Source organism: Eublepharis macularius, chromosome 2, assembly GCF_028583425.1.
Source record: "Eublepharis macularius isolate TG4126 chromosome 2, MPM_Emac_v1.0, whole genome shotgun sequence".
NCBI classification, from domain to species: Eukaryota; Metazoa; Chordata; class Lepidosauria; order Squamata; family Eublepharidae; genus Eublepharis; species Eublepharis macularius.
In genome coordinates, this window is record NC_072791.1 from 8024241 (window position 1) to 8050774 (window position 26534).

At 47.2% G+C, this 26534-nt stretch overlaps 1 protein-coding gene across 5 annotated transcripts in view; it reads left to right on the plus strand.

Moving 5' to 3' along the window:
• The first annotated feature begins 2797 nt into the window (after positions 1 to 2797).
• The window catches only part of GNG2 (G protein subunit gamma 2), a 66685-nt gene continuing 42948 nt past the window's right edge, over positions 2798 to 26534 (plus strand). For 2 of the 5 annotated variants that reach the window (XM_054971426.1, XM_054971425.1), the window contains exon 1: positions 2798 to 2984. The gene's annotated coding sequence lies outside the window, so the exon portion shown is untranslated. Of the gene's footprint in view, positions 2985 to 3701; positions 3723 to 4808; positions 4824 to 26534 lie in introns of those variants that run through there. The other 3 variants (XM_054971428.1, XM_054971427.1, XM_054971429.1) reach the window with 3 other exon arrangements.

The window sequence follows — 26534 nt, forward strand, 5'->3', positions numbered from 1 at the left end:
ATCTCAGTTTTCAATACACCTTACTGGAAAACATACCATTCGTTCTACAGCAACAGAGTCTCTAAGTTCTGAAAGAATTTCACTGAAACGCTGAAGAAATTGACAAATGTCCTCTTCCAAAAATGATTCTCTGTCTCCAAAGAGGTAATCAATCGGTCAGGAACCGTCATCCTCCCTCAACTAACCTCGTAGGACTGGCAGGTGAAGGTACGTATATCCAGTTGTTGTGATCCTTAATGAAATCCTTATTGTTTTGTTTCTCTTACAGGTAGGTGGAACCACGAAGATGAAATGGGTCCCCCGAAGGGGTCCCTCCGCCCTACAAGCGGCCGGCAAAGTCAGCTTGTTTCGTGTTATGTCCACTTCCTCAGGGGCAGGATATTACCAAGCAAACAATTTTCTAAAATAAAGTTTTTCAAAAATACAATGACTTCAGTTTCCACTTCATTACTACTAGCTAAAGAACTTAGTATGCATAGGAATCAATGACTCACCAAAGCATCACCGAGATCAATCTCACGTGCAGATGTTTCAGCGCACATCAGTATGTGTAACAAGGCATTGCCACCTGTTACACTCCTAATATCCGCTGTGTTAAGGTGGAGGATGGGCATTGCCACCTATCCACTCCGAATATCAGCTGGCTGAAGGAGGGGCAGGCATTGCCACCTGCTCTGCTCCTAATAACAGCTGGGTTAAGGCAAAGAGTGGACATATCTACCTGCTCTGCTCCTGATCCCAGCTGGGTGAAGTGAGGGAGGGCATTGCCATCTGCTCCACTCCTAATATCAGCTGGGTTATGGTGGGGTTCTGGCATTGCCGCCTGCTCTGCTCCTCTTAACAGCTGGGTTCAGGCAGAGAGTGGGCATTGCCACCTGGTCTGGTCCTGATCCCAGCTGGCTCAAGGGGGGCAGGTATTGCCGCCTGTTCCACTCCTAATATCATCTGTGTTAATGCAGGGGGCGGGCATTTCTACCTGCTCTGCTCCTAATACCAGCTGGCTGAAGGGGGTGGGCATTGCCACCTGCTCCGGTATTAATACCAGCTGGGTTAAGGTGGTGGTGGGCACTGTCACCTGTTCCACTCCTAATACCAGCTGGCTGAAGGTGGGGGAAGGCATTGCCACCTACTCTGCTCCTAATATCAGCTGGGTTAAGGTGGGGAGTGGGCATTGCCACCTGCTCCGCACCTAATACCAGCCAGGTTCTGCTCTGCTCCTGTTCCCTGCCTGGGCTTCCCCCCACAGTATGTTTTTTGGAGCTATACTGGGCTTTCCTCTGCAGCAGCGCCCTCTGGTGGTGCACCAGGGTATAAAGTGAGTTGTCTGAAACACGCTTACTCAATTATATAGTAAGATAAGCTTTTGAGAGCCACAGCTCTCTTCATCAGATGCATCTGACGAAGAGATCTGTGGCTCTTGAAAGCTTATACTACAATAAAGTTGGTTATTCTTAAAGGTGTTACTGGACTCTTTGCTATTTTGCTACTGCAGACTAACACGGCTAACTCCTCTGGCTCCATCCCTCTACTGATGCATCCCTCTGAGACCACTGCCCGACAGTAAAGCCCTTCCTTCTGAGTAAAAAGCTCTCTTGAGTAATTGCTGTAAACATTGAGGGACCATGCTATGTTGTTTAATGTGTCAGTCCTAGAATGGCTTGCGCGCTGTTTCAGCATTTCTTCTATTCTGTCTTGGATTTCTGCTAATGTTATGTCTTTGCAAATTCGCTTTCATATCCCCTATGGCCTGGTTTATTGTAACATCCTTGATATTGACAGTACTAATCACACACTGTGTAGGCCACCTTGAGTTTTGGTGAGAAAGGCGGGTGATGATAGAGAGAGAGAGAGAGAGAGAGAGAGAGAGAGAGGGAGGGAGGGAGGGGGAGGGAGGATAGAGGGAGAAGAAAGAAAGAAAGAAAGAAAGAAAGAAAGAAAGAAAGAAAGAAAGAAAGAAAGAAAGAAAGAAAGAAAGAAAGAAAGAAAGAAAGAATGGGGAGATCCAGAGGAGTTAGCCGTGTTAGTCTGTAGTAGCAAAATCAAAAAGAGTCCAGTAGCACCTTTAAGACTAACCAATTTTATTGCAGCATAAGCTTTCGAGAGCCACAGTTCTCTTCGTTCTCTGACGACGAGAACTGTGATTCTCGAAAGCTTATGCTACAATAAAATTGGTTAGTCTTAAAGGTGCTACTGGACTCTTTTTGAATGGGGAGGAAGAAAGAATGGGGAGAGAGGAAGAAAGAAAAAGGGAAGGAAGGAAGAATACAGGGAGAGAGGGAGGGAAAAGAGAGAGAGAAAGAATTAATAGAGGGAGGGAGGAAGAAAGAAAAAGGGAAAGAAGGAAGGAGAGAGGGAGGGAGAAAAGAAAAAGAATTAAAGAAATAATAGAGGGAGAGAGGGTGGAAGAAAGAAAAAGGGAAGGAAGGAAGATTAGAAGGAGGGAGGGAGAGGAAAGAAAGAGAAAGAAAGAATTAATAGAGGAAGAAAGAAAAAGGGAAGGAAGAATAGAGAGAGAGAGGGAGAGAAAAGAAAGAGAGATGAAAGAAAGAATTAACAGAGGGAGGGAGGAAGAAAAAAAGAGAAGGAAGAAAGGATAGAGGGAGGGAGACAAAGCAAGCAAGCTAGCTGGCTCCGAATGGCAGAGGCCGGGAAGGAGCTCTGCACGTGCTCAGAGGCACGCCCTTTACCGCCGAGGCAGGGGCAGGGGCAGGGCGCGGGCCAGCGGGGAAGCGCCGGCGAGCCTCGAGCCCGGCCGCCCGCCTCCGGCGAAGTCCCCGCCCCGGGGGCTGCCCGGCCTCGGGGGGAGGAAGTGGCGGCTGTTTCCTGCGCAGGCGAAGGCGCCGCTGGCCTGGGGCGCGCCGGGCTGCCTGGCTGCCTGGCTGGGGACGCGGCGCTGCTTCCTCCGCCCGCCGCCTGTGGCTCGCCTGGCGCAGCTGCACCCAGACGGGCGACGCTTCGGGGGCCTGGAGCAGAGCCGCGCCCAGGTAAGGGGAGGAAACGCGCCCGGCTCGGCCGGCATCTTTCGGCCCGTCGGGAGTCCAGTGACGACCCCCCAAAAATAATTGGGAGGGGGGGTGCAAAAACAGCCGCGATCGGACCGGGACCTCTGGCCGGGCTCCTCGAGAGCCACCCGGAGCTCGCCTGGAAATGTCCCATCTTTGCAGCCTCGGGCTTCGGAGACGGGGCTGGGGGAGCACAGAGGACCCGCCCCGGCGCAAAAGGAAGGGACGGGGATGGCGCGCGTGTATTCCGCCCTGCATTCCCACGGGCGCGTGGCCGATGCGCGGCAGCCGTTTGCGGCGGGTTGGCACCGCATTCGCGCGGACGTTAATGCGCTCTTCTTCTCGCGCGGTCCGTTTTTCCGGGCAATTGACAGGGCGATCCTGAGCAGAGTTGCGCCCGTCGCAGCCCGTTGGAATCAACGGACTTCGACTGGGGTAAGTCCGCTTAGACTTGCGCTGTGAATGCAACCCCTCTCTCGGCATACAGGAAGCTGCCATCTCTTTGTTCGGGGAAATGAACGAAAAAATGGCATTCGCAGAGCTGCCATCGTCTACCTCCACGCCCCTTCTCCCAAATCTGAGAATCAGAGAGCAAGCTGGTGGTCTCTTTGCCTGGTTCCAATAAACCCCTGACGGAGACGGGAATGCTAGCCCACCCACCCTTCTCCCTCCCACACCGTCAGCTTTGTGTCTCCAACTGAGAAGGACGGATTTTCCAGGGTAGGAGGAAAAGTCTAATTTTGTGTATCTGTTTCTCTAGCTGCAAATATTTCTCTGAATTAGCACATTTTTCAAGGCAGCTGTAGGTGGACTTGGTCTGGTGCCAGAGAAAGGGGGGGCAGGAAATCTCCTAAAAGCACCGGGAGGGAATCTATTTTCTGTTTGACACCATCGACAAACCCCAGGCCGCCGAGAAAGGTGGCTTGTGGGTTTATCATTTAAGAAAGCAAATACTGCTTTTTAAAAATGCAGATCTGAACGACCGTCTGGGAGGGTTCTCGGTTTAGCCAACTGGTCTGCCCTTCTTCCCCAGTTCATTCACAAAACGAACCGGCATGGAGGCTTTCTAGGCTGGATTTTGAAATGGTGGAAACAAGCGCAGAACAGCTCGGGGTGTGTGCGGGAAAGATTATTAAGAAGAAACAGCCATGAGACAGAGTTCAGCCTCCGTTAATAAGGACCGGCTTTAGAATACTTGGACTGGATTGTTAATCTTGGATGAATGGAATGCCTGCATTCCGAGCTCGCTTTGTTTTTAAAGTTGGAGTCAGAGATCCGCTTTTTAACCAACGCTTCCCCTTGCACAACTCTGTAAACATTCGTGCAAAACAGTCAAGTTGTTCTTTTGGGGTTATTCCTTAAAATAATCGTGCGTGCACAAAAGCCAGCTGTGAGAACAATTTAATTCTGATTTCTTAAATGCAAACCATTTTTTTTTAAAAAAATGCAATTTAAGAGAGGAACAGGAAATAACCATCAAAAGAACATCTTTATCTCCTTGTACTGTAAAAAGCAGAAGAGAATCTAAATGTCTGTAGCCCAGTAAGGAGGGGAGGCAGGAATGGTGTGAGCCCGAATTCACAAAGAGAAGGCGGAAAGTAGGGTAGCAAAATCCCTCTTCAAACTTGGCTGGATATTCAAATCCATATTATTATGAAATAAAAACAGCGCACTTTCCTCTCTCGGTACCTCGGCCCATTTATCATGGATTAATAGAGTATAACAACCTATAAAGTTTAATGGTCTGTTGTGCCGAGCTACATAAGAAATCATCAGGAAAAGGCACCTGTTGACGCTAGTCCCTAAGGAGAATTTGTACAGGTGAGTTATTGTTTGCATGTTTTATTTAAGGAACTCAGGTGCTGGCAGCCGGTGCGGCTTCTGCCTCTAGACAGGAATCTCCGGGCTGGCTCTCAAATAGGCTTTTACCTTACGACAATAGAAAAGCATCGCCCATTGTTCTGAACAGCAAGCCATGCTTTTAATAGCAGCCCAGGTGGAAAGATCAAGATGTATTTCAGGAGGCTTTGGGGGATTCTCTGGTTTGGGTGGTGGGGCTTGTGGCTTTTGCAATGGCAACGTCCTAGTTGCTGTGAGTGTGGATGTCTGGGGGGGGGCTGACACACCCACCTGTCCCCTTTCACATTAACTGGATTGCCTTAAATTCTCAAATTTTAATCCTCTTTTCTGCCATATGGCCAGGCACTGAGCTCAAATATGATTCTGTGTAATGATGAACTGGAAAGCCACTGGGGTTTTTGGCTTTCAGGAAGGTCTGCGTCTCCTAGACAGGCGGGGGCTTGCTCGAAACCCTCCGTGCGAATTCTGTAGCCAGGAGATCAGTGTCTGGCAGGTCTAAATGTTTTAAGTGGGAAACTGGGTAGATCTACTGTAGAACGGTCCCTCAGTGGAACAGGCTTCCTCGGGAGGTGGTGGGCGCTCCTTCTTCGGAGGTTTTTAAGCAGAGGCTAGATGGCCATCTGACAGCAATGCTGATTCTGTGAACCTGGGCAGATCATGAGAGGGAGGGCAGGAAGGGTTACATCAGTGCTTAGTTCTCATGGCCCCTTCTTACTTGCCCAGGGTAATGACGATTGCCACTTTGGGGCTAGGAAGCAATTTTCCCTAGGCCAGTTTGGCTTGGGATCCTGATGGTGTTTTGCCATCTTCTGGGCATGGAGCAAGGGTCACTGGGGGTGTGGGAGGGGAAGTAATTGTGAATTTCCTGCATTGTGCAGGGGGTTAGACTAGATGACTCTGGAGGTCCCTTCCAACCCTATGCTTCTATGGTGGGAGACCTCCAACAAAGACCAGGGTTGCAGAGGCAGGCAATAGCAAACCCCCTCTTGTTAGTCTCTTGCCATGAAAACCTCACCGGGGGGGGGGTCACCGTAAGTCAGCTGTGACTTGAGGGCACCACACACACACGATTCTGACAGCCGTATTTGAGTCCAGTGGCATCTTAGAGACAAACAAGATTTTCAGGATGTAAACCTAAATGTTGTAAGGGGTGAGCTGAGATCAGGCTCCTGATACTAACAAACTGAAAAACATGTTTTAAAATACAATGAAAATCAAGAGGATACACTGGATAGAAAAATATTAAAGATTCCAGTAGCACCTTTAAGACTAACCAACTTTATTGTCACATAAGCTTTTGAGAACCACAGCTCTCTTTGTCAGATGCATCGTCAGCTTTCGAGAACCACAGCTCTCTTTGGCAGATGCATCTGACAAAGAGAGCTGTGGTTCTCGAGAGCTGACAATGCATCTGATGTAGAGAGCTGCGGTTCCCGAAAGCTTATGCGACAATAAAGTTGGTTAGTCTTAAAGGTGCTACTGGAATCTTTACTATTTTGCGACTACAGACTAACATGGATAACTCCTCTAGATCTATGACCACTGGATAGAAAATCTTTTTTAAAAAAAATAGTCTAGGTTCAGCGTTAATTTTTGGAAAACCTACAAACCAGTTGACTGACATTTCCCCTCTCCTTGTCTGACAGCAGGGCCATTTCCAGACGGCTTACCTGGCTCCGGAACGTTGCGCCATCTTGCGGGGAAAACGCGATATTTTGCGTTTTCCCCGCAAGATGGCACAACGTTCCAGAGCCAGGTAAGCCGTCTGGAAATGGCCCAGGTGTGTTGTATTTATTTATTTCATTTATACCCTGCTTTTCTTGCCAATGGTGATCCTAACCATCTCACACAGTTCTCCTCTCCACCATTTTATCTTCACAACAACCCTGTGAGGTAGCTTAGGTTGAGTGTGTGACTGGCCCAAAGTCAACCAGCAAGCTTACATGGCAAAGTGGGGATTCGAACCTTGGTCTCTCAGATTCTAGTCTGATGCTCTAACCACTACACCATGCTGGCTGTCAGTGTATCGTGGCTAAAGAGTTGGATTTATACTGGGCAGAGCTCAATTAGAATCCTGTCTCAGCCCAGGAGTTTGCTGTGTGATTGTGAGTCAGTTGCTGTCTCTTAGAGTAGCCCACCTCAAGGTTCCAGAGGAGTTAGCCAAATTAATCTGTATTAGCAAAATAGTAAAAAGTCCAGTAGCACCTTTAAGACTAACCAACTTTATTGTAGCATAAGCTTTTGAGAACCACAGCTCTCTTCGGCTTCTCCATGCATCTGACGAAGAGAGCTGTGGCTCTCAAAGGCTTATGCTACAATAAAGTTGGTTAGTCTTAAAGATGCCACTAGACTTTTTACTATTTTGCCACCTCGAGGGATTGGTGTAATGGGAAACTAGGAGAAGCTGATTAAATTCACCCTTGGTTATTTAGGGAAAGGATAGGATGTGAATGTGAAAAAGCAGTCAGGAAATCTTACAGTTCACTATTTAGACGACGGCAGAGTAAAAATCTGGCTTTTGAGGATGCTTTCTCTTCCATCTGTGCCCCAGAATGCTGCCTGAATGGGGGGGATACTTACTTAGAAGACAAATATAACACAACTAGCAACCAAGCCCGTTGGTATAAACATTTTAAAAACCTGGTGTCCTGGCTGCACGCTCAGCCCTGCCGCCCTTGAGGTGGCCTGCACGCATCTTTGGTGCTGCATAGGCCAGCAGCCGAGGCCCAGGAGGGACTGGCACAACTCCACTGACTTCTCCTTGCACCCTGGCTGAGTCCCTGGGCAGGTAAATCTGTTGCTGACAACTGGCTTTTTATCCCCTCAACTGCGCCTGCATGGGGATAAAAAGTGAGTCGTTGGCAACACGGTTTGCCCTTTGTATTTTAGGATTTTCTAACAGCACACAAATCTTTGTGCCAGAAAGTACCTCCTTCCTAGAGCAGAGAAGTCCCCTCATCCCCCACGACAAACCTGCTGCAACATTTCCTTATCATTTCACTGTTGATGATCTAATTGGCTAATAAAAGAGCAAAGAGACGCTGTTTCAAGAGAGTGGTTGAGACTGGTATTTTAACTGGGTGCTGAGAAACTCCTTCTTGCGGTTAATCCTGTACTATAATCAGTTGGAAGCCAGGGGCGGAGTTGAACGCCGCTGTTCCAACCACATTTCCTTGGAAGCCCCATGGATTTCTAGATGACTTGCTTTCACCACAGTACGAGCTGGGAGTGTTGCGTAGTGGTCAGAGCGTCCGACTAAGGCTCAAGAGACCCTGGTTGGAATCCCCTAACCTACCTCACAGGGTTGTAGTGAGGGAAAACGGAGGAGAGAAGAGCTGCTGTCCTGGACTTGTCACAGGAAGGGCGAGATAAAAATGTAACCAATGGCTCCAGGCAGTAACGCCCATTCGGTTCAATGGAACATATGCAGAGTGAACGGGGCTTAGTTAATGGACAGGTGGTTGGGCTTCTCGTGAGGCAGCCAGTATCCTGACTCAAACGGCACGCTGGTGTGTTCTGAGTATGAAACGCCTGCCCTGAACAGTGACTCATACAGGAGGCAGATTCCTCTGAGACAGTGCAACACTTATTCTCCCGCACTCTGAAATCAAGCTGTTCAGGGTATAAGTGAAATCTCTGTCTGATTTTGATCTCCAAAGAAACCAGTGGATAGAACAAAGGGACAGGGTATCAGACCAGAACCTGGGTTCAAGCCTCCGTGAAGCTGACAAGATGGTTTGGGTTGGTCACTCTTTCACAGGGTGGTTGTGAGGATAAAATGGGACAGTTCCTTCTGCGCTCTGACTTAGTTACGCTGAGCTTGCAGGGGAAAGGGCCCACCGTGCCCTGTATTGCTAAGAAGCGTGCTAGTCAAAAAACTCCTGGGAGTGCTTTTGGTTTTTGTTTTGCACAGCTGCACGGGAGTGCAGAAGGGGCTACGTCTGAGAGTCTCTCTACACAAAACACCTCGGCACGTGTTCGTCAAGTGTAGGGAGATGCAATGTTAGCCGGGAAGCATAGTTTAAAAAGACAGAGCCTGTGGAGATCGCTCCTTAGAGGGTTTGTTAATTTCATCTTCGCTGCCCTCTAGGCTCTGTCAATTTCACCTCTCCAGCCTAAAACTGTGGGATCGCAACCAGAGGGCAGCGAGGAATGGAAATGGGCTGGAGCTGCCTTCCAGAGCCGGGCTTGGACCTGGAGAAGTTAGAATGGGCTGAAGTTTCCCTTCTGGCATTTCACAGCCCCTTCGCTCAGCTCCAGTGTACAGCAAAGCCTTTGCCCTGCCTCCAGCTCTGTCTTTTTAAACTACCCTTCCCAGCTACCACTGCATCTCCCGACATGTGTTCTTCACGTGTCAGATGTCTTGTGTAGAGACACTCGTCGCTTCCTCTGTAAAAGGATTTCGGCTGTTTTTTCTGTATTTTCCATGGCAGCCTGGGACCCCTCCTCAAAAGGCATTGCAGACCAGTGCTTCAGAACAGCTAGTCGGAGCATAAACCTTCCTGCGCGCCCACCCACACTGCAGAATGCGCACTGTGCAGTTGTACTGTGTTTCAGTTTGGGCAGGACTACAGCTGAGATTCCCTCCGTCTGGACCCCTATAGCGAGTGCATGTACGTGTGTGTTTAAATCACTGCAGACTCAACAAAAGTCTGGTACCTTTCCTCCAGGGACTCCCTTTGGCAAGGCTGCCTCCCAGCTTGAAATCTCAGCGGCCCTGCTGGCAATTGTTTATAATTGGGCTGGGTCTGTCTCTCTCTCGACATGGAGCTCAATCAGGTCACCGGAGAGCTCAGGTGGAGATATTTCCTTGGAATCGTCCTGGGGCCTCCCCGTCTCGAGGGAAGCTGAGCTTGCACAACTCATCATTTTCTGCACACTTGCTCTCTTTTGATTTCCAGCGTCTTTCCTTCCCTCTCCCAAGAGCTCAGGGCGATTTGGTGGCAATCATGCACAGCAAACGGGCATGGAAACGTGCTTGGGGGACAGTTTTTGACACGCTGAGAAAAGCGTTTTTCACAAATATGCACATTTTTGGTCCTTAGGGGGATTCTGCTAGACTTTGCATGTGGAAGCAAAAGGTGGGAAACCACAGCTGGAGGGCAAATATAGATAACCCGATCAGTGATATTTAAATATTTTATAAAAAATTTCATAAATAGTAGGTGAAGCCAAAATGCCCGACAGACACACCATTTGGGCGGAGGGGTTCTTGCCTCCTTGGGCGCTTCGGCTTCTTGGCGTCACCTACAACAGAAAGGACAGATAAGCAATTTATAACTATATCCTTGACTTTCGTGAGACTTACTTTTTGGATGGTCTTCTCACATCGTTTCTCCAGCTGCACCTGTAAAAAAGAAAAAGGAAAATATTCATGTATTTAAGGACTCTCTCTTTGGCATTTTGCAGCTTTGCGCTTTTTTGTCCGGCAGTCCTACAAAACTATTTGGTTGTTGCTTACAATTTAAAGGAATAGTCTGTATTTATGAGACATGTTTATATATATTAACTTACTTAATTCACCGGAGCACCAGTCACTTTACTATTTATTAAATCTTTTATAAAATATTTAAATATTACTGATTGGGTTATCTATATTTGCCCTCCAGTTGTGGTTTTCCGCTTTTTGCTTCTGGATTCGTTTGGAGGGGGGTCTCCTTTTTCTGTACTTCGTAGACTTTGCATGTGGGCAATGCCCGGTGGCATCTGAGGAGCTAGAGGGAAGTCAAAGCAGGATTCCCAGACGGGACTTTGGAGAAGGGAGGGCCTCCTCCGAATGGGCAGGAGTGAAATGAAATATGCAAAATAAGCCCACATACCTCACCCTGAGCCCGCTTGCGGGAAGAGCGGGTTAAAGTTGTTGTTGTTGTTGTTGTTGTTGTTGTTGTTGTTGTTGTTGTTGTTGACGACGACGACGACGATGACGATGATGCAAATCTGCTTAGTTTGCATCGCCTTACCAGTCCAGTGTATCCAGTCCAGCCTCTATAAGTTTTGTCGTCCTGGAAATTTGTGGGTTTGGTTGGGTGACCAATGGCTACCTTGGACTGATCCCGCCTGCGCTGACAGGCAACGCTCCTGCAAGATCCTTTTGGGTCCTGTTCGATGAGATCATTTTAAAGCGGAGCTGTCGTGAGAGGCATTTATTTATTTATTTAATCTCATTTATGCCCCGCCCTCAGGGCCGCTCACGACAATAAAATTAATACAGTTTTAAAACCACAATAAAATGACGGAGAATGAACACACACTAAAAACCCACAGTTTAAAGGCATAGCTCCTTCGGTTTAACGGCATCAATCTTTCGGTGCTAAAGACTACAGTAAAACTACAGGAGCAGCCACGATGCGGTATCTGGGCGGTAGGGAAGGACAGATCACCGGGCCCTCAACCGAAGGCCCGGCAGAACATCTTTGTTTTACAGGCCCTGCAGAACTGTAACAAATCCTGCAGGGCCTGGATCGCCAGTAGAAGTATGTTCCACCAAGATGGAGCCAGAGCCGAAAAGGCCCTGGCCCTGGTCGAGGCCAGACGAATGTCCCTCGGACCGGAGATCACCAGTAACTGCTTATCTGCAGAGCACAAGGCCCTGTGGGGGACATAGTTGAAGAGGCGGTCCCACAGGTATGCAGGTCCCAGTCCATAAATAACAACAACAACATTCGATTTATATACCGCCCTTCAGGATGACTTAACACCCACTCAGAGCAGTTTACAAAGTATGTTATTATTATCCCCAGAACAATCACCCTGTGAGGTGGGTGGGGCTGAGAGAGCCCTGAGAGAGCTGTGACTGACCCAAGGTCACCTAACTGGCTTCAAGCGGAAGAGTGGGGAATCAAACCCAGTTCTCCGGATTAGAGTCCCGTGCTCTTACCCACTACACCAAACTGGCTTTAAATACTTTAAATTTAAAGGGCTTCAAATTCTAAAACCAACACCTTAAACTGGATCCGGAACTCAACCAAGAGCCCATATTGCTGGCAGAGCACTGGATGGATATGTGCCGTTAGAGACCAGCCCTCTTGGGCTTTCCATGTGCAAAACACGAGTGTTGTCCCACCAAACCTCGTGTGTCTTGAGGTTGGAGTTTGGTGAGGGGATGCTTCAAACTACGAAGGAGAATTTCTGAGTTTCTGTCACTCTTGCTCACTCGCTGCCTCTGTTCCCTTTGCATTTGCTTTGGCAGAGGATGGGATGCTCAAAGATGTCGGACACTAGCCATCTCTGCGTGATGCTCCATGCGCTGAAATCAGCGCACGTTGAGGAGGGGCGGCCTGACCTGGATAGCCCAGGCAAGCCCGATCTCATCAGATCTCAGAAGCTAAGCAGGGTCGGCCTTGGTTAGCAATTGGATGGGAGACCTCTAACGAAGACCAGGATTGCAGAGGCAGGCAAGGGCAAACCACCTCTGTTAGTCTCTTGTTTCTAAAACCCCGCCAGTGGTCGCCATAAGTCAGCTATGACTTGAGGGCACTCTCCACCACCACCAGAGAACGGGCACAAATGGAAGGACCCCACCACCCACTGATGCATGGCGACCAACTTCATAGCATGGAGCCTGTGCAAATAAGACTGCCTCCTCGTGATCACGAACACCTTTTCAAACATTCCTGATCCCTGGAACAGACCTGTGTGTGTGTGCCTTTCTGATATAAGGACGCCTGGTGCTCACAAGCTAGTCACAGTGCCCAAGTGGGGCTGGGACCATCACACTCATGTTGATGTCCCAGTGCGTGCATCGATTTCAACACTCATTGTGTTGTGTGTCGAGGAATTCCAAATCAGGCCAGCAAAATCACTAGCACGGTACGGTCTATTCTGAGTGGCAGCTTCTCTCCGGGGTCTTTGGCAGGGGCCCTGATCCAGGCTGATGTTTTCTCTAGGTTCAAGGCTAGATAAAACATCACGAGCCAGATGTGCTCCCGGGGCCACGAGAGCCAGTTTGGTGTAGTGGTTAAGAGCAGCAGGACTCTCATCTGGAGAGCCAGGTTTGATTCCCTGCTCCTCCCCGCTTGAAGCCAGCTGGGTGACCTTGGGTCAGTCACAGCTCTCTCAGAGCTCTCTCAGCCCCACCCACCTCACAGAGTGATTGTCGTGAGGATAATAACAACACACTTTGTAAACGTCTCTGAGTGGGTGTTAAGTTGCCTTGAAGGGCAGTATATAAATCACTTGTTGTTGTTGTTGTTGTTGTTTTCAATGGGGAAACTATGGCCCTGGGAGATGCGCTCCAAGGGCCATATTTGCCCATCTCTGGAGAAGACGATACTGGGTGATAGAGATGGAGGGCCTTCACCTTTATATATAACATAAAGCTTGCCAACTTTAGGTTGGGAAATTCCAGGAGAATTGGGAATGGAGCCTCAGAGGCAGGAGTTTGGGGAGACAAAGGACCTTAGCACGGTATGAAGCCATAAAATCCACTGATCTCTGTGGTCTGGAGATCAGCTATAATTCTGGGAGATCTCCAGGCCACACCTGGAGGTTGGCAGCCCTATATAACTGGCAAGCTTCTGAGTTCATGCTTCAGTCTTTATTGTTTCCTGTAAGTATTTATATGAACACATGAGAATCTTTTTTTTTTAACAAGAACAGCTGAATGAAATCACGGCTGTTGGCAACGAAAGATGCTGCTTCCTTTTAAAAACTATTTGCAAAGCCTTATTAATTGGATTATGAAGCTTAGATTTGCATAGTTTTGTCCAGAAAAGCAAACATTGCTGGGATGTTTACCCTCCTGCCCCCCCCCATTCATAACAGAGAAGGTTACACAATTCAGAGCCTCCAAAGATTTACTACTGCTATTATTCAGTGTACGTGTGTGTGATCTTTGGAGAACGGTGTTTGCACCAACTTGGTGTGAGTGTGTGTTTGGGTTTCTATTTTTAAATAATTCAGCCTTTTTTTTTTGAAGAAGAAGTGATGTCTCCAAAAAAAATGAGTCATTAAAAAACCCCACAAGAATTCCACCCACTCGGCTCGTGCTGTTGCTATAGCAATTTGGCTCGGCTGTACAAGACAGGTTTCAGCCTCCTCGAAAAGCCCCAGTGGTTGACTGACACTTCCCCCCTAGATGGACTCTCTTTAAAAAAAATCCCAATTAGACGTTCTCTTGTCTCCCTGGGGTAAAGGGGCCTGGAGTTAAATGGTTGGCTGTGGGCAGCATTAACAGCGTGTGACAAACCCAGGGCTGCCGCCCAAAATGGCAGCTTTGTGTCAAAGCCCTTTTGAATGAGGGTCGCTCAGATGTTGAAATGTGCGTGCGCTATGTGGCGTCAAGCCGCCTTTGACCTATGGCGACCCTATGAATGAAAGACCTCCAAAACGTCCTATCATTAATAGACTTGCTCAGATCCTGCAAACTGGAGGAGGTGGCTTCTTTTATTGAGCCAAACCATCTCGTTTTAGGTCTTCCTCTTTTCCTACTGCCTTCCACTTTTCCTAGCATTATTGGCTTTTCCAGAGAATCTTATGATGTGACCGAAGTACGATAGCCTTAGTCTTGTCATTTTAGCTTCTAGGGAGCAGAGGAATCCTTGAAGGTTAGCTACTGGGCAGCAGCAGTAGTGGAAGGTGATACTGGCGGAGGATCTTTCACAGACAACAGCAGTGCCACTTCAACTAACCCTGGTTAATATTGTAAAGCAAGAGAAGGCAATGGTAAACCACTTCTGTTAATCTCTTACTTTGAAAACCCTATGATGAGACAATCCAAAACGGAAAAAAAATGTTGAAATAATGCAAATTTATTTGGCTGGGAGGGGTAATCAAATCCCTAGCTGCCCTGCTGGAGAAGATGGAGCGTTTTTCGTTTTTAGTGTGATGTAGGACTTGGGAAAACTTGGGCCGGGATAACGAAGCAACCATTTGCTGTCTCCTTTCCTACGGTAGACCGTCCTGCCAAGATCCGAGTTGCCCGAACTCCAGACTGAAAGTGCAGCCAGCAAGCTTCTGTTCTGTAACTGACCAAGAGAGAGATCTTGGAGTCGTGGTGGATAACTCACAGTGTGCGATGGCAATAAAAAAGGCCAACGCTGCACTGGGGATTATTAGGAAGGGAATTGAAAACAAATCAGCTAGTATCATAATGCCCCTGTAAAAATCACTGGTACGGCCTCATTTGGAATACTGTGTACAATTCTGGTCACCACACCTCCAAAAAGAGATTATCGCACTGGAAAAAGTGCAGACAGGGGCAACTAGAATGACGAAAGGGACCGAACACTTCCCCTATGAAGAAAGGTTAAAGCGCTTGGGGCTCTTTAGCTTGGAGAAACGACGACTGAGGGGTGACGTGATAGAGGTTTACAAGATTATGCGTGGGATAGAGAAGGTAGAGAAAGAAGTATTTTTCTCCCTTTCTCACAATACAAGAACTCGTGGGCACTCAATGAAATTGCTGAGCAGTCGGGTCAGAATGGATAAAAGGAAGTACTTCTTCACCCAAAGGGTGATTAACACATGGAATTCACTGCTGCAGGAGGTGGTGGCAGCTTCAAGCATAGACAGCTTCAAGAGGGGATTGGATCAACATATGGAGCAGAGGTCCATCAGTGGCTCTTGCCCACAAGGTCTAGATGGAAGTCTCTGTCTAGGGCAGTGATGCTCTGTATTCTTGGTGTTGGGGGGGGGCAATCAGTGGGAGGGCTTCTAGCGTCCCTTCCCCACGGGCAGACCTCCTGAGGACACCTGGTCCAACATGGCTTCTCTTATGTTCTTATGTAACTGAGAATGTTATTGGAGAATTCATTCATGGTGGGAATGGGAGAGTAAAACACGCAGTTGTCTATGCTCCGAACATGGGGTGATTCCCATTCCGCAGTTCAAGATGCAGTGCTGTGCAGCATACGGTCTTTTCTAACACAGCCAGATCTAGTCTTCAGCAGCTAGTCGAGTCCTGGAACGGGGAAGGTGTGTGTGGAACGAGTAGGGACTGACCCAGTGAAGAGGGAGGCAAGATATTCAAGAGAATATTACTTAACTCTAACTAGAACTGTTTTCTGTTTGCTTTCTCTAGGGAAATCCCATTACATTTCCCTTTGCTGTAAATTATTTCCTAACTCTCTGTGCTTCCTGCTTCATTAGATGTTTAGCGGAATAAACAAAGCTCTTTTAGAAACCAAAGTGCTCAATCCCTTCGGGGATTCTGTGATGGGATGCCTCCAGCCCACGGATTGCTTTGCTATGCAAGCCCCCACACCATCCTGTCTCTAACTGATAGGGAAGCCCAGAAGGAAGGGAGGGGGGGAATGAAAAGCTGGAGAGGGAGAACTCAGCCTCCTTGTCTGTGTTGCGCACACAAATACATGCATCCTTAGCAGAGGTGGATCAGAGATCTCGGGAAATTCCAATAACTTGAGCTTCTCTAGTAGCAGTGGTGCTCCCAGGTTTTGATCTGGTTTGAGTGGAAGGAGCCCAAAGTTGGTCAAGCTTTCCCCATGAATCCTATCTCCATGGTGACATTGAATCTCCACACGAGATGCCTGGGCGCGCGTTGGTCAAGCGTAGGGAGATGCAGTATTAGCCAGGAAGCACAGTTTTAAAAGACAGAGCCTGTGGAGATCGCTCCTCAGAGGGTTTGTTAATTTCACCTTCGCCTCCCTGAAGGCTCTGTCAATTTCACCTCTCCAGTCTAAAACTGTGTGGGATTGCAACTAGAGGGCAGCGAGGAATGGAAATGGGCTGGAGCTGCCTTCCAGAACCGGGTTTGGACCTGGAGAGGTTAGAATGGGCTGAAGTTTCCCTTCTGGCATTTCACAGCCCCTTCCCATACCTCCAGTGTATAGCAAAGCCTTTGCCCTGCCGCTGGCCCTGTTCTTTTTAAACTACTCTTCCCAGCTAACATTGCATCTCCTGACACGTGTTCTTCACCTGTCAGATGCCTTGTGTAGAGAGACTCTTAGCATAGACACCAAGCGAGTGGAGGCAGGCTAAAGAAAGTGAGCTGAGTGTTGGGGAGAAGGGGATCATAACACAAATTCCCCATCTTTTCCTGAGTTTGCTGCGTGCCCTGAGTAACCCTACCGAAAATGTAGAGCGAGGACAGGAGTCTTCTTGACATGATGCTCGAAGAGAAGACACGAGGTCATCTGGAGAGGATTTGGGGCTGCCGCTTTTGATGGCTGTGGCTCAGCATCCCTTGGGTGTAAGTCGGAAAGATCGTGCAGTGTAGCGGCTAGAGGGTCTGATTAGAGCAGCAGAGATCTGGTGTGAAATCCTGGGCAACATCAAGGTTATTGGGCAACTTTGGGACAGTTGTTCCCTCGGCTTACCCCAACATACAGGGTTGTTGTGAAGAAGGGGGAAAACCGGTATCTGACTCGCCTTATTACTTGGGGCATCTAGTCCTGCTTTCTGCTCAGGCCACAACTGAATCAGGAAAACTCCCGATCTCTTGGCTTTCCGCAAACTATGCAAAACTTAATTATTCAGGAGGGCCTTCCTACACAGATGATAGCCCTGTGTTGGAAGGAAATGGCTCAGAGAGATGCACTGGTGACTGTAGAGAGCCAGTCTGGTGTAGTGGTTAAGAGCGCAGGACTCTAATCTGGAGAACTGGGTTTGATGCCCCACTCCTCCGCTTGAAGCCAGCTGGGTGACCTTGGGTCAGTCACAGCTCTCTCAGGGCTCTCTCAGCCCCACCCACCTCACAGCGTGTTTTGTTGTGCGGATAATAATAATCAGGGCTTTTTTTCTGGGAAAAGAGGTGGTGGAACTCAGTGGGTTGCCCTCAGAGAAAATGGTCACATGGCTGGTGGCCCCGCCCCCTGATCTCCAGACAGAGGGGAGTTTAGATTGCCCTACACGCCGCTGAGCGGTTTTAACGTATAATGCAGGGCTTTTTTTCAGCAGGAACACCGTGGAACAGAGTTCCGGCACCTCTTAAAAATGGTCACATGGCCAGTGGCCCTGCCCCCTGATCTCCAGACAGAGGGCAATCTAAACTCTCCTCTGTCTGGAGATCAGGGGGCGGGGCCACCAGCCATGTGATCATTTTCAAGAGGTTCCCGAACTCTGTTCCCCCACGTTCCCCCTGGAAAAAAGCCCTGATAATAATAATAACGTACTCTGAGTGGGCGTTAAGTTGTCCTGAAGGGCGGTGTATAAATCTAATATTATTATAGGCTATCCTGGGTACTGTCTGTTGCGATAAATATGCTTCTACTAGATAGTTCTGTGTTGTTTTATGTTTCATTCTAGCGTTCTTTTTTGGGTTTCTGTTCGTTTTCAAGTTTCTGCTATCCTTACCGTATAGTATGGTTTCTTCAATGTTCCACCAATCTTCATATTGACTTGTACTGTTTACTATGTAAATAAAAATAAAAACCCTAACCCTACCAATGACTATGAGACTGCTCTCATAACCCAACCCACCCTGCCGCACAAATGTCTCTATTTTCATGTGCGAAACGGTGGACGGTGCGATAAAAAAAAATGCTCGCTAGCCGGCAAACGTCATAGAAGCTGCAAAATTATCGACATACTGGTGGAGGGCCAAAAGAGATTCAGTTGCATGAGAAACTTGAAACTTCTAATCACTCATTCCAAGGAGACTTCGTTAATACAAAAAACAACAAGAATGAAAGAGCTATTGTTGTAAGTTTCAAGATTTTTCAAATATGGATAACCTTGCTTGGTGTATGAAATTATAAGATGTTAAGTTAGCCAAGAATTTGAGTCTTTGAAGCAGCGATTGTTAGAAGGTTCTGAAATCCTATAAATATGACAAGCTAAAATGATCGCGAATTTCTTCTTAGAAGGGGCTCCTTGCCTGTGACCTACTTATCTGTGGGTAAGATACTTTTTGGAGTCATGTAATTGCTTTCCTTAATGGTCTCTGTATTTATTATAATAGATGGTATGATTTTCTGTTGATTGAGTTGTTATTAAAAATTCTAAGCAGGCATGCTGTAATAATGAAGGCTTAAAAAGGAAGCAGAGACTCTGTAATTGTATTACTCGTGTGCCATACCCAGTAACGAACCAAAGACGTTATCTGTGGGGTACCCCTGGCCAGGAGTGAAATGATGTGATATAAGAAATCTAATTAGATACTCTTGTCTTGACTATTCCGCACACGTTGGATAATGCACTTTCAATGCACATTATCAATCGTTTGAGGTGGATTTTTTGTTCCGCACACAAAAAATCCGTTCCAAATGATCTATAAAGAGGATTGGCATTATCCAACGTGTGCAGAATCACTCTATATTTGAATCAGATTTGACCAGAGTCATCCAGAAGATAACGTTTGACAGATTTGTCCAAAAAAAGTAGAAAAGAGGACGAGTCGACTCCTGCTCTTTTCTACTGCTGCAGACGGACTAACACGGCTACCCATCTTGATCTATCTTGGCCCAAAACCAGCGGTTAATGTACCAAATCCGCTTTTGCCTGAGTCGAACCACCGGCCTATCTATCCAGCATCCTCTAGTCCGAGTGGCCGCAGCCTGCTAGAATATGCAGCGGGAGTTCCTGTTCCTCAAACTCCACTTTTCAGCAACAGATTCAAGAATCAGACCTTGGGCTTTCTTTTCATGCAAAGTGTGCAGTTCTGTCACCAAGCTCTGCAGCCGATGTAACAATTTAAGTGTGGTGGATGTGGTTTGAACCCACTTTCACAGCCCTGAAAACACATTCCGGAAACAGAAACCGTGTCCTGGAATGTGTGTTCCAACCATGTCCACCCACAGAAAATTGTGTATCTTCTCCCATGGCTCCTTTGTGCCTTTTCTTGTGTCTTTGCCTGATTTGTTCAGCTGCTGCGGACCTCAGTTTTCTTCCTTCTCCAGTTTTCCAAGCACTGAGGGAGGACGGGTTTGGGACAGACCAGGCCAAGCCAAGCAAATATTTTAGCACCCAGAAGTAACCTTTTTAAAAAATGTATTGCGCAAGACAGCTGCTGCAGCAAAATACAAGTCCCTTTTATTTAGCCTGCTTGAGAATGTGCCAGATCACATCTGTGAACCGGCTTTGAAACAATGAGAATATCCTGTGACCTGGGCGGAAGAGGCTAAAATTAGATTGAGGACTTGAACGGGTCCGGACAGAATTGAGGGGTCTTTGTTCATCTCTGCTGAAGTTCGGCTGGCCATACTCTTGGGCTTAAGAGGGCCGCTTTCAACTGGTTTCTCTTGAGCCATTTTGGCCCATTGGCCCATCAGCCCAAGTGGTAGGGTTGCCAACTCTGGGTTGGGAAATTCCTGGAGATTTGGAGGTATACCCTGGGGAGGGTAGAGTTTGGGGAGGAAAGGATGTCAGTGGGGTATAATGCCGTAGAGTCCACCCTCCAAAGCAGCCATGTTCTCCAGGGGGACTGATCTCTGTCATCTGGAGATCAGTTGTAATTCCAGAAGCTCTTCAGACCCCACATGGAGAATAGCAACCCTTAGCTCAACTCGGAGGTCCTTCAAGCGTCCACAGGTCTCAAGCAGCTCCCTAACCTAGCCTGATGCCATTGCAGGTCCCGTTGCACAACAAAGACCGATAGAATCACTGTGTAGGAGAAGAACCATAATGTTGCGACCTCGGCAACATTTCCCCTTTGGTGGCTTGCCGTAATTCTCTAGTCTGTTCTAAAGCTCAATGTCATATATGCCTCCTGCATATCTGTCATGAATGTATATGGGTTCTGCCTCTGGCTCCTGAGAGTGTAGGAAGTTCTTTATTGCTCCATGCCAAGGGGTTATCTTGTAAATGTTTACTTTCTCATTCTCGCTCGGCTGAGCTAGTGTCCTTGACAGCCAGCCGAAGCTGGCTCGTGGTGTGTTCTTCCTGAGAACCAAAGATAAGTCCATCTTTCCCACTGCCTCCTCTAAATAATATCTTACTCCAACACCCGCCCCCCATTAATGGCCCGGGTCCCAAAGGCGGGAATATTCCCTATAACTAACAGTGCTAACCTCACTTATGTCACTTCTGCCCATTTCTACTGTCTGTGCACCTTGTACTGAATGGATTTCTAATAAAGTTACTTCAACTGGAACACCTGTGTGTTAACTGTGGAGAACTTGCGGACCTAACTGCCAGGGACTGACACTCAGAGCGGAACTACAAGTGACAAAAGGCACAGGTTGGACACTTGTCAGCTTCCCTCAAGTTTTGATGGGAAATGTAGGCATCCTGGTCTTGCAGCTTGGCTCTCTGACTGCTGTCCAATGTACTTTTCAACTGTCACTTGTCCAACATTCCACCAAGCTGCCTACATTTCCCATCAAAACTTGAGGGAAGCTGACAAGTGTCCAACCTGTGCCTTTTGTCACTTGTAGTTCCGCTCTCAGTCCAAACACATACTAGAGTCTAGTGTGCCAATCTCCAGGTGAGGCCTGGAGATCTCCTGAAATTACAACTGATCTCCAGACTACATACATCTGAAGAAACTGCTTTGGATGGTGGACTTTGTGTCATTATACCCTGCTGAGGTCCATCCCTTCCCCCAAACTCTGCACTCCCCAAGATCCACCTCTAAATTTCCAGCAATTCCACAACCTGGAGTTGGCAACCCTACTTAGTATCTGTAACAACAACCCCCTAGACGAATTGGACCTGTAGAGAGTGCACAGGGTGGAGAAGTTGCAGAAGGAAGCAGGTGTCAAAACAACATCCTGAGCAACCACCTGCAGCCACTTCCTCTGTTTCTGGCCATCTGCTGCTCTGTCTTCTTCGTTCCCACCAAAATTGGATCCCACAGCAAAAGTTCTTCGTGTTTTAAAAACAGCCCCAAGCAACCAGGCAGGGAGGAGGGGGTTTCCTGGTGGGTTGGCAGCCCTAATCCACAAGGAGCGCATGATGTGTCGGGTGGAGGGGGAAGATGCACTCTGAAAATCTTGTTGATCTCTAAGATGCCACCAGACTCCAGTCCTGCCACACTCTCTCCTGGATCATTCATCGCTTCCTTTAACCTGTGCTGTTCCTTCATGTTGATTGATTGATTGATTCAATTTCTAGCCCCCCCCTCCCGCGAACGGGCTCAGGGCGGGTTACAATCAAATGCTCAATAGGCATTAAAACATATAAATACAGTTAAAAACCAAAAAGATCATAAATACAAGCATTTTGGATGGCGGCCCCCCTCCAATTTCCCAATTATCTTATAAAACAGCAGAACAGAAAGGGGTGGGGTGGGAGGATGGATAGAAATCTTGCCCGTCAGCCATGAAAACGTGGCAGGAGGGTAGAGAAAACATAGGTTTCTGGTTCTGGAGTGGGTTGGGATGTTCCGCTCAGATCGGATTCAGCCCGCAGAGATGGTGACACCTGGCATAGGCTTGCCCGTCACCTTCCCCTGTGCCTCTGGCAGCCAGTTCTGAGCAGCAAGGGCACAGGGGGAGGCAATACAGGAGCAGGTGGCTGTCATGCCCGATCCTGGCCAGATCCAAGCCAAACTGCTCCGGAGACTTTGTAAGCACTGCTGAGTTTGGGGTTAGTTCGCTCCTGGCAGACCCCCCCCCCCCCCGCCGCCCCCGAACAGCAACCCACCAAGAATTTTCCTGGCACCTTAAAGGGCCAGTCCACCCCTGGTTTATATTCAGAGATTCCTTTCCAGTATTCGCAAAAACTAACTTACGGCTAAGCCCTTAATCTTCTCAAAGGCTGCTGCTATCATTCCGCCACAGCGTGTCCCCTTTTCTAACCTTCCCCGTGACGGCTGGCGTAACTTTAGGGAATCTTGCCAGCTTTGCGCTGTTGAGTTCCTGGAAGGTGGCTCTGTGTTCAGCCCCACATCTAGTTGCTCTTCTGGGAAGCACCAGGAGTGGCATTTTGCAAAGGGGTATTCAGTAGGCAGGGTGAAGCTACTTCGGGGTGTCGGGAAATCCAACAAATTGTCAGCTATTTCATTTATTATGATATTTTTACCACCATGCAGAGAAAGGAGGTATTTAGAATATTTTGCCTGGGTACCAAAACGTCTTGGGGTGTCTCTGGCAAACTTTCCTTGACCTTTAGATGCACCACCCACCCAGTAAGGAGAAAGGGTTGGAGTAACCACAGCCTTCTCTGTGCATTTTGATGGTAAGGGTTGGTGGAGCTAGCGAAGGCCACAAGAGTGATGCTGTGAACTCTGCTATTTGCATTTGAAAACTTACGTATCCTTTAGAAACAGTTTTTAACCTTTAAAATGCAGATAGCAGAGCGTGGGAGTCGGTTTCAAAGACGGATGCTTGGAGGGATTAAATTCTCTTCCCCTTCCTGCACAGCCCTAAAGCAAATTGAGGCAACACGAGTTTGTGATTTTCATTTTGTAGACCTATTGAGCTACGTGATCTTTATTTGGACTCTTTGAGCTCTTGGTTTAAGGGCCTGGGGGACCCAGGTACAGATCCACACTCCGACATTAAACTCATTGGGGGAGCTTGGGCTACTCATATTCATGTAGTCTAGCCTACCTCGCAAGGTTGTTGTGAGGATAAAATGGTGAGTGGAAGAATCGTGCATGCTGCCTTGAGCTCCTTGGAGGAATGGTGAGATTTAAAAATGTCTTTTAAGTAGACTTTCTGGATAACAGCTTTTTCTGAATACCGGTTGCTGGAAATGTAGGGCGGGGCAAGGGAACCTTTCTGCTCTGCTTCTAAGTTTCCAAGAGAGCTGTGATTGACCCATGTTGGACAAAGAATAGGTGTATCTTTGGTCTGATAGGACAATTCTTATACCATTCCATGAGGCTGCTGGGTTCAGAAAATGCTGTGCTTTTCAGGATGCAAAATAGTACTAAGCAAATTTGAACCCTTCTTAGAGAGCCAGTTTTCTGTAGTGATTCAGAGCAGCAGGACTCTAATCTGAAGAGCCAGGTTTCATTCCCCACTCCTTCACTTGAAGCCAGCTGGGTGACCTTGGGCTAGTCACGGCTCTCTGGAGCTCTCTCAGTCCCACCCACCTCACAGGGTGTTTAGTTGTGGGGATAGTAATGGCATACTTTGTAAACCTCTCTGAGTGGACATTAAGTTGCCTTGAAGGGCGGTATATAAATCGAATGTTATTATTATTATTAGCCCATTAAAGTCAGTGGGATTAGAAGGCTGTATCTCGGGGTCCCCAACATGGTGCCCGCAGGTGCCATTGTCCCCCCCCCCCCCCCGACACCTTTCCTGGCGCCCACCAAGTATTTTTAGAAAGTGGGTGGGGCTTTTGCCCTGCATGGCTTCTGACTGGCCATTGGAGTATGGATTGGTTGTGCAGATTTTTAAAAACATGACTTTGGCAGAAGCTGCTTCCACAGCAGAAGGATCTTTGCTGTGTGACTGAAGGTAAGCTGTAGGATCCATTTTGTGGCTGGCTCCACCTCCCGCAGCAGCCATTTTGTTGGTGTGCCCAGCCCACTGTGTCAGAGTTCCAAATGTGCCCACGGCTCAAAAAGGTTGGGGGGCCTCTGCTATGACTGTTCATGATTGCACAATTAGGATTAGATATCCAATTCCTTCCTTCTAGCAGTTCCATCAAATCAGGAGCTTTCTAGAAGTCACTCTACATTCAGTAACCTCTTAGTTGTAGCTAAGAATTTGATAGCTTTAAATTGGAAATCAAAGAAGGTTCCTTCAACAGACAAATGGCTTGAGAAAGTATGGGGTTTTTACATACAAGAAAAAATATATGATAAAATATATCAAAATGAACATTATCCAAAAGAAACTGACTTTATAGCAAAATGGTTACCATTCATTGATTTCATATCTGTTATGAATCAACAACCCCCTAAACATTTACTCTTTATCGTACAAGACTGAAAAAATGGTTACTAAAATTGCACTTAAGCTTTAGTTTTCTCTGTACTAGCAAATTGGATTACTGATCATTATCTCTCTACTTTCTTTATGTACAAAACTATGTTTAAAAACAACAAGTTTATATTTATATATATATATATATATATATATATATATATATATATATATATATATATATATATATATACATGTATATAGTTAACTATTTACTTGCAGTTATTTTTCAACTTTGTATATTGAGTTTGAAACATTAATAAAAATTTATTTTAAAAAAAGTCACTCTGCATAAGACATCTTACACGGGAATGCTCTAGTGTAGAAAGACGCAACGTTAGGCGGGAAGCATAGTTTAAAAAGACGGCGCTGAAGGCTTTGTCAATTTCACCTCTCTACAGAGCCGGCAAAGATCGCTCCTTGGGAGGGTTTGTTAATTTCTTCTTCGCCTCCCAGACGGCTCTGTCAATTTCACCTCCCTTTTGGGGGTGGGGCGAAGAGGAAATTAACCAACCCTCCCAAGAGAAATTTTGGCTGTTCTGTGGAGAGGTGAAATTGACTAAGCCTTCGGCTCCATCTTTTTAAACTATGCTTCCCGGCTAACATTGCGTCTCTCTGCACTTGAGCGTTCTCGTGAAAGATGTGCAGAGAGACTCATCAAGATAATAACATTAATAACATTCGATTTATATACCGCCCTTCAGGACAACTTAATGCCCACTCAGAGCGGTTTACAAAGTATGCCATTATGATCCCCACAACAAAACACCCGGTGAGGTGGGTGGGGCTGAGAGAGCTCCAGAGAACTGTGACTCGCCGAAGGTCACCCAGCTGGCTTCGTGGAGGAGTGGGGAATCAAACCCGGCTCTCCAGATTAGAGTCCCGTGCTCTTAACCACCACACCAAACTGGCTCTCAAAGATGCAAAAGATGCAAAGTAGCCTGTGTTGGCTGAGAGCCCATTCCCATCTTTAGAAAAAAGTTCGTGGTATAGTCCTCTCGGGATTATACCGTTTCAGAAGTAGAAATTACACGTTTGAATTGGGACTTTAATCAGTGTAATCAGTAGATTAGTTAACAAAAGCTTGGACTGATTAATCAGAAGGGGCCAATAGAAATCAGTAGGGGGGATTTTAATCGATGGAGGCCAATGTTTTAAAAAATGCTTGCTTTCTCAAAGCGTTTTTGGTTCAGTAACAGAAAATGAAAACGAGAAAAAGAAAGTATTTCTATCCATCAAGTCGTGACAGCTCTTCTTTGATGAGGTCCAAAGTTACTTCTCAAGTCCTTGTTTTTAAGGATGTTTATTCTGCCTTTTTGCCATACAAGGCAGCTAACAAATCTGAAACAATGAAATCAGTATGTTAAATATAGCAGGTTCTATCCTACCTAGGAATGCCAGTCCTGGGTGGAGCCTCTGCCTCCCCCCCCCCCCACTCTGCTGCCACTCACCTGGCAAGAGACTATTAGAGGTGGTTTGCCATTGCCTGCCTCTGCCACTCTGCTCTTCCATGAAGGTCTCCCATCCAATTAGTAACCAAGGCCAACCCTTCTTAGCTTCCAAGATCTGACAAGATTGGGCTTGCCTGGGCTGTCCAGGTCAGAGACTTCTGCAAATGGGCCAAATAAACAACTGGCTGTTCATGCACATTCTCTGCGGAGAGAATGTGGAATGGCCTGTATGAAGAAGTCAAGAAAGCACCCATTCTCTTGGCTTTCTGCAATCTATGTAAAACTTGAGTTATTCAAGAGGGCTTTCTTACACAGATGATAGAGCTGTACAGTAAGTAAGAAAATGAGTTCAGAGAGAACTTTTTATAAAGGGATAGGGACTGTAGACTATACTACTGGGTACTGACTATTGCTGTAAGCATTCTCCTACTGGGTAGTTTCCGCACCATTTAATGTGTCGTGTTAAATTGCTTCTGTTTTCTTTCGGCATTGTTTCAGCTCCG